This window comes from Pongo pygmaeus, chromosome 4, assembly GCF_028885625.2.
Source record: "Pongo pygmaeus isolate AG05252 chromosome 4, NHGRI_mPonPyg2-v2.0_pri, whole genome shotgun sequence".
Taxonomy (NCBI): Eukaryota; Metazoa; Chordata; class Mammalia; order Primates; family Hominidae; genus Pongo; species Pongo pygmaeus.
Genome location: NC_072377.2, coordinates 131212436 through 131220162, shown reverse-complemented (window position 1 = coordinate 131220162; position 7727 = coordinate 131212436). Strand labels below are relative to the sequence as shown.

At 44.5% G+C, this 7727-nt stretch overlaps 1 non-coding gene across 1 annotated transcript; it reads left to right on the top strand.

Annotated features, from left to right (window-relative positions):
• The first annotated feature begins 563 nt into the window (after positions 1-563).
• LOC129037678 (U6 spliceosomal RNA) lies at positions 564-665 on the top strand. Its single transcript, XR_008502908.1, has one exon. It is a non-coding gene; the product is annotated as a U6 spliceosomal RNA (small nuclear RNA).
• Positions 666-7727: the final 7062 nt, after the last annotated feature.

Sequence of the window (7727 nt, the reverse complement as noted above, 5' to 3'; positions counted from 1 at the left end):
CTACTCATAAAAGACATCTAATTGAAGAGAAAATCATTAATTTATGTGTATATTTTTCCTTAATGTAAGCCAGGGAGGTGTGTCCAGGAGGACGCATGGGGGAGCGGGGAAGCTACAGAGGACAGGTGGGAGGGGAGGCAGGAGAGGGCAGCGGGAGAAGGGGGCCCTGGGGAGAGATGTGGCTTTAACTGACAGTTGAGAAATAGTGAAGGGAAACCTCATCCCTTTATCGAGGTCTAGGCCCCAAAACTCTTTTGCAAAATGCAGGGCTTGTATCTGAAGGCCTCTGGCCGATGTGCCTGCTGCCATTTCCTCTGTCCCTGAGATCTCCAGAAGAAAAAGGAGCTCCAGGTTTTCATTCTTTGGGTGTGGAGAGGAGCAGAGCAGGATGGAGCCTGCAGGTCATGCCAGGAGTCACCACAAGGCTGTGGCTGTCAGCTCAGGTACCAAGCTCAGGCAGCGTGGTTGTAAGAACACCTGGGGTGAAAAGCCATGTGCAGAGGATGATAATATTAAACAACCTCTTTTACAAACAAAACTCTTTTAGTCTAAGCCTAATTATAGTGCTCCCTTTGGCTGTACATACACTAAAATTGGAATGATACAGAGATTAGCATGGTCCCTGTGCAAGTATAATGCAAATTTGTGAAGCTTCCATTAAAAAAAAACACAAAAAAACTGGAGGCCAGGCACAGTGGCTCATGCTTGTAATCCCAGCACTTTGAGAGGCCGAAGTGGGCGGATCATGAGGTCAAGAGATCGAGACCATCCTAGCCAACATGGTGAAGACCCATCTCTACTAAAAATACAAAAATTAGCTGGGCGTGGTGGCCCACGCCTGTAGTCCCAGCTACTCAGGAGGCTGAGGCAGGAGAATCGCTTGAACCCGGGAGGCGGAGGATGCAGTGAGCCGAGATCGCGCCACTGCATTCTAGCCTGGCTACACAGCAAGAGTCCATCTCAAAAAAAAAGAAAGGGAAGAAAATACATCCTGGACGTATATCGAGGCCTTCTCTCTAGAAAAATAAAAATAAATATAAAAATTAGCCAGGCGTGATGTCTTTCACCTGTAGTTCCAGCTGAGGCTGAGGTAGGTTGGAGGATGGCTCGACCCTGGGAGGTCGAAGCTGCAGCGAGCCTTGAAGCCATGATTGCACCATTGCACTCCAGCCTGAGTGACACAGCGAGATCCCATCTCAAAAAAAAAAAAAAGGCCTAGTTATAACAGAGCAGTATTCTAAGTGTTTTGTTTGGGGTGATGAAAAAGTTTAGAAATAGTGCTAATGGTTGCACAACATCATAAATGTAAGTAGTGGCACTGAATTGTACACTTAAAAATGGTGAAGACAGCAAGTTTTGTTGCATATATTTTACCATAATTTTTATTTTTCACAATTTTTAAAAATTAATAATTTTATATACCAAAACCCATTGAACACTTTAAGTAGATAAATTTTATAATATGTGAGTTATGTCTCAACAAAGCTGTTTTTGCTTTTTTTTTTTGAGACGGAGTCTGGCTCTGTTGCCCAGGCTGGAGTGCAGTGGAGCGATCTTGGCTCACTGCAACCTCCGCCTCCCAGGTTCAAGAGATTCTCCTGCCTCAGCCTCCCGAGTAGCTGCTATAACAGGCATGCACCACCACGCCTGGCAAATTTTTGTGTTTTATTTTATTTATTTATTTTTTTTTAGATGGAGTTTTGCTCTTGTTGCCCAGGCTGGAGTGCAATGGTGCAATCTCAGCTCACCGCAACTTTCGTCTCCCGGGTTCAAGCGATTCTCCTGCCTCAGCCTCCCAAGTAGCTGGGATTACAGGCATGTGCCACTGCACCCGGCTAATTTTGTATTTTTAGTAGAGATGGGGTTTCTCCACTTAAGTCAGGCTGGTCTCCAACTCCCGACCTCATGTGATCCGCCCACCTCAGCCTCCGACAGCACCACCCAACCCCCCTTCTTCTGGAAAAAGCTATACTTACACTTGCTGTACCTGAAAATCCCCATTCGGGGCAGAGGTAGGCATTATGGCATTTTAATTTTAATTAAGGCATTAAGTCTGATCGCCTTAATTAATTTTTTCTTTTTTTTTTTTTTTCAGATGGAGTCTCGCTCTGTCGCCCAGGCTGGAGTGCAGTGGCACGATCTTGGCTCACTGCAAGCTCCACCTCCCGGGTTCACGCCACTCTCCTGCCTCAGCCTCCCGAGTAGCTGAGACTACAGGTGCCCACCACCACACCCGGCTAATTTTTTTGTATTTTTAGTAGAGACGGCGTTTCACCGTGTTTTCCAGGATGGTCTCGATCTCCTGACCTTGTGATCTGCCTGCCTCAGCCTCCCAAAGTGCTGGGATTACAGGCGTGAGCCACCACGTCCAGCCTAATTTTTTTTTTTTAAGGCTGGATAATAGAATGTTTGGAAAGAGCATGTCATTTAATGTGATGATCACTGTAGTATAGAAAATAAGCAAAACTTGCCTTTAGCTGTAATACATGATTATAACATTAAAGTCTATGTGTGGTTGGCAATGGACTGCCCCCAGTGCTCTCTGAGAATCTCCTGATGTGTCCTCAGGAGTGGATGCTTCTCAGCCTTGTTTCTGCTGTGTGGTTCTATCCTATCGTATTATCATGGCTCACTGGCCCAGAGGTGACCCCGAGCAAAAAAGGAGCAATTAGCTTCTCTTTTCCAGGAAGTAGACATTTTGACGAAGAAGCGCTTGAGGCAGCACTCTAAGGAGAAGGTCTCTGCATGTGTGCACGCTCACAGAGTTCTCCAGATGTGCCCTGGCTTCTGTCCCCTTGAGGCCTGTCTCCCACTCTTCCCCGGATTCAGGGTTGCTCTGGTATTCTAGTAGTGCCTCTACCCCCTTGTTTTTTTGTTTTTTGCTTAAGCTGTTTTAGTTTTTAGTCCCTTGTGACCAGAGAATATTTAATTTAATATAATACAGCACAAATATTTAATATGATATTATTTCAGTGCTAACACAGAATTTCTGGCTTATGGTAAAATAAAGATCATATGGTTATCTGCCACTTCCCAGTGTCCTTTCTGAAGTACAAGAACTCCAAACAGCTACAGCTGATGTGTTTTAAATTATTTGAAGGTAAGTTAACACAATGTTTTAGGAAATAATTTAAGGACTCTGGGGGAAATATAAGGTCTGTTAACTTAAATGCTTTTTTTTTGTCCTGGGTAGTTTTTGTGGGTTTTTTTTTTTAAGTAAAAATACATTACACTTCCTTTCAGAATTCCATCATCACTTGGGAGATTTCTGTGAATCATCACTAAAGCCATTCGCTTTCTTATAACTAAACAAGAATCTTCTTCTGGAGTTAAGTATCAGATATGAATGTTCTCACTGACCTCCTCAGGAAGCAAAACTCCTAAATCATTATATGGCAGTGAAGGTACAAAAAAAAAAAAAAAAAATCAGCAGGAAATAAAGCAGAACTGCTGCCAACATATACAAGCTGCAGTAGCACCCACAAAATGTGTAGTATCCATTCTAACACATTCACTGGACTGATTTCATTGGCTCATATACTCGGTTAACTCTGGAAGAACATAATAGGTGTTTATTGTTTACTATGGGGATGGGAAACATAATTAAGTCTATAGTCTCCAATTCTTCTCAAGTTCAAATGAAACCAACAATTTTGGTTTTGTGTTAACATTCAGGGTGTGTTTCTAATTAAACTGAAATCACAGTAAGCACCTCCACTTTCTTCTTGGGATCTCTATCATGAAAATTAATCGTATGATTTTGCCCCTCCCACCCAACCCCCCTTCTTCTGGAAAAAGCTATACTTACACTTGCTGTACCTGAAAATCCCCATTCGGGGCAGAGGTAGGCATTATGGCATTTGTCTGATCTCCGGTGTGCCCAAAAAGAAATGGCCTGAAACTGGGGGCATAGTAAGATTGCAAATGGTGATTTGGGTTAGAGTTCCAACCTGTAGCTAACTAGAACATCCTTTCATTGACTTCTACTCTCTCAATTAGTGTTTTTTTTTTGTTTTTTTGTTTTTTTGTTTTTTTTTGAGACTGAGTCTTGCTGTGCCACCAGGCTGGAGTGCTGTGGCACGATCTTGGCTTACTGCAACCTCTGACTCCCTGGTTCAAGTGATTCTCCTGCCTCAGCCTCCCAAGTAGCTGGGATTAGAGGCACGTGCCACCACGCCCAGATAATTTTTGTATTTTTAATAGAGACGGGGTTTCACTATGTTGGCCAGGATGGTCTCGAACTCCTGACCTCGTGATCCGCCTGCCTTGAGCCTCTCAAAGTGCTGGGATTACAGGTGTGAGCCACCACGCCCGGACTTTTTTTTTTTTTTTTGAGATGGAGTCTCGCTCTGTTGCCCAGGCTGGAGTGCAGTGGCTTGATCTTGGCTCACTGCAACCTCCAACTCCGGAGTTCAAGCAATTCTCTTGCCTCAACCTCTCGAGTAGTTGGGATTACATGTGCCTGCCACCACACTCGGCTAATTTTCGTATTTTTAGTAGAGACAGGGTTTCATCATGTTGGACCAGGTTGGTCTCCAACTCCTGACCTCAGATTATCTGCCCACCTCGGTCTCCCAAAGTGCTGGGATTACAAGCATGAGTCACTGGGCCTGGCCTAGTGTTCTTTATTACTCAAATAATTGTGAGAAGATCTTAAGAGAACTCCTAGTCCTACGTTTTTGTGAGGATATCTTATAAGACCACACATTTCCTGGTCTAAATGCAAATTTCAAACATCTCTTAGAGGTTTTTTCGTTAAGTTCAGTGAGTGAGTCTTACTGTTACCTACAGGTAGTTGGATAGGCAGGAGCCAGACAGGAGAGGGCTCTCCCCCACCCACTAAGCATATCAGCATTTACGGCATTGCCTCTCTGAGTGCGATAATTCGGCAGCGCCAGGGAAAAGGCATTTCCTGATGGTCCACACCTGTTAATATCAAAATGTTAATTGAATGCAAGCCTCAGAGAGAAGAAACTTCCTGGGCATGCATATTAAGAGGCAAAAATGGCGAAGTATGATCTTCCAGGTAAACTCCACCGGCAAAAGGAAGAAAGCCTCAGATAGGCATGCTTATAACTCCCTAAACACACTGCGCTGTGCTCAATTCCAAAGGGTAAGGAGGGCACTGTGCAGGCGGGCAGCCCACCCTAAGGGAAGAATCATGGGAAAGAGGTGAGCTTATACAAGTCCTAGTATCGCCGGGCGCAGTGGCTCATGCCTGTAATCACACCACTGCACTCCAGCCTGGTGACAGAGGGAGACTCCGTCTCAAAAAAGTCCTAGTATCACAGTTAAATGGGGCACTTGACTCTCCCTTCTCATTCTTTGGGTCTCTTCCAAGTCTGCTTTCCTTCTTTCCTATTCTAAAGCCATTTTAAACAAACTTCTATTCCCGCTCCGAAACTTGTCTCACTCTTTATGCCCTTCAGTAGAATTCTTTCTTCTGAGAAGGCAAGAACCAAAGTTGCTGCGTACCTATACAGATGTCAGGCTGGATAGGTGGCTGGTAACTCAGGGTGACTCCGATCTCTTCCGCTGGTGACATTATTGTCAGCAGAAACTGACAATTCCCGCCACACTGAGTGAGTCCTCCAGCACCAGAACCCTGACCAATTCACCTTTGCATCCCTAGTGCCTAGCATCATTCCTGCTATTAGGAAGTTCAATAAATATTTATCAAATAAGCATATCATTTATCTTTCCTACTAGACTTTTCTTCTCAGAGAGATTAAGAGCCACATGGACTTAAACTTTAGATTGGACACAGGTCTGACAAATTTGGTGCACGGGGAAAGGACTTAAAACATTTATTTAGGGCCGGGCGCAGTGGCTCACGCCTTTAATCCCAGCACTTTGGGAGGCCGAAGCGGGCGGATCACAAGGTCAGCAGATCGAGACCATCCTGGCTAACACGGTGAAACCCCGTCTCCACTAAAAAAAATACAAAAAATTAGCCGGGCGTGGTGGCGGGTGCCTGTAGTCCCAGCTACTCGGGAGGCTGAGGCAGGAGAATGGCGTGAACCCGGGAGGCGGAGCTTGCAGTGAGCCAAGATCGTGCCACTGCACTCCAGCCTGGGCGACAGAGCAAGACTCCATATCAAAAAAAAAAAAAATTATTTAACATATATTTATCAAATTAAATAAAAAGTAGTATGTTAAGAAAAAACAAAGATATTTCAAATATAGAGTCTACAGTGAAGTTGTGGAAACTGAATAAGGAATGTATTTTTAAAAACAACCAGGGTGGGCCTGGTGGCTTATGCCTGTAATTCCGACACTTTGGGAGGCTGAGGTGGGTGGATTGCTTGAGCTCAAGAATTTTGGCAATATAGAAAGACCGCGTATCTATAAAAAATCACAATAAATTTTAAAAAAGAAAAAAGCCGGGCGCGGTGGCTCACGCCTGTAATCCCAACACTTTGGGGGGACAAAGCGGGCAGATCACGAGGTCAGGAGTTCGAGACCAGCCTGGCCAACATAGTGAAACCCCGTCTCTACTAAAGATACAAAAAATTAGCGGGGCATGGTGGTGCGCACCTGTAATCCCAGCTACTCGGGAGACTGAGGCAGAATTGCTTGCACCCGATAGGCGGAGGTTGCAGTGAGCCGAGACTATGCCATTGCACTCCAGCCTGGGCCACAGGGTGAGACTCCATCTCAAAAAGAAAGAAAGAAAGAACGAATGAAAAGAAAGAATGAAAGAGAAAGAAAGAAGGAAAGAGAGAGAGAGAGAGAAAGAGAGAAGGAAGGAAGGAAAGAAAGAAAGGAGGGAGGGAAGAAAGAAAAGAAAGGAAGGAAGGAAAGAAAAAGAAAGAAGGGAGGGAGGGAAGAAAGAAAAAGGAAGGAAGGAGAGAAAGAAAGAGAAAGAAAAAGAGAGAGAAAGAAAGGAAAAGAAAGAAAGGAAGAAAGGAAGGAGGGAGGGAGGGAAGAAAGAAAAGAAAGGAAGGAAGGAAAGAAAGAAAGAGAAAGAGAGAGAAAGAAAGAAAAAGGAAGGAAGGAAGAAAGAAAGAAGGAAAGGAAGAAAGAAAGAAAGAAAGAAAGAGCCACAACCCACTAAAAATCCCTGGGTTTTGTGCTTGGAGCCAAAGAAGTAGCCTTCAAAGCAAGCGCCACTGAAGGGAAATCCTGGTGGGTTGGGGATCTGGGGGCGTGCCTCAAGTGAGAGGTAGAACCTACTCTGACTGTGAAGCCTGAGCAAGAGTCAGACACAACGACAAACCAACTGCTTCCACCTACACAGGGTTCCTAAATAGTCACCACCCCCACTCTTTTCAGTTGGATGATGAGTCAACTAAAACTCTCATCAAAGCTGCCAGGCTTTTCACCCCCTGCTGTTTTTAGACCCAAGACGAAATCCTCAAGGCATTGAAGGAGATCAGAATCTGCCACCCCCAAATATGCCACTTCCGCATAAAGATGATTTTGAGCTGATGGCAGTTAGGAAGCAGCACATGAAGGAAGAACTCCGTGTCCTCCCACTTTCTGCCTAAAAGCAGGGCATAAAATCCTCCTTGTAAAGGTGTTTTCCTTTTCTATATCAGAGAGAGGAAAATGACTCTTATTTGCATAACAAGGCTTACTAAACAACACTTATCTACTATACATTTCCTGGTCACCTTCCTGCCATTTACCACTTTTAGAAGGCCAAACTCTTTTTCCTCTGTCTGGTCACTTCTCCACCACTTATTGCTTTTCATTAAAATGGTATATAAGCCCTTGGGTCTAAC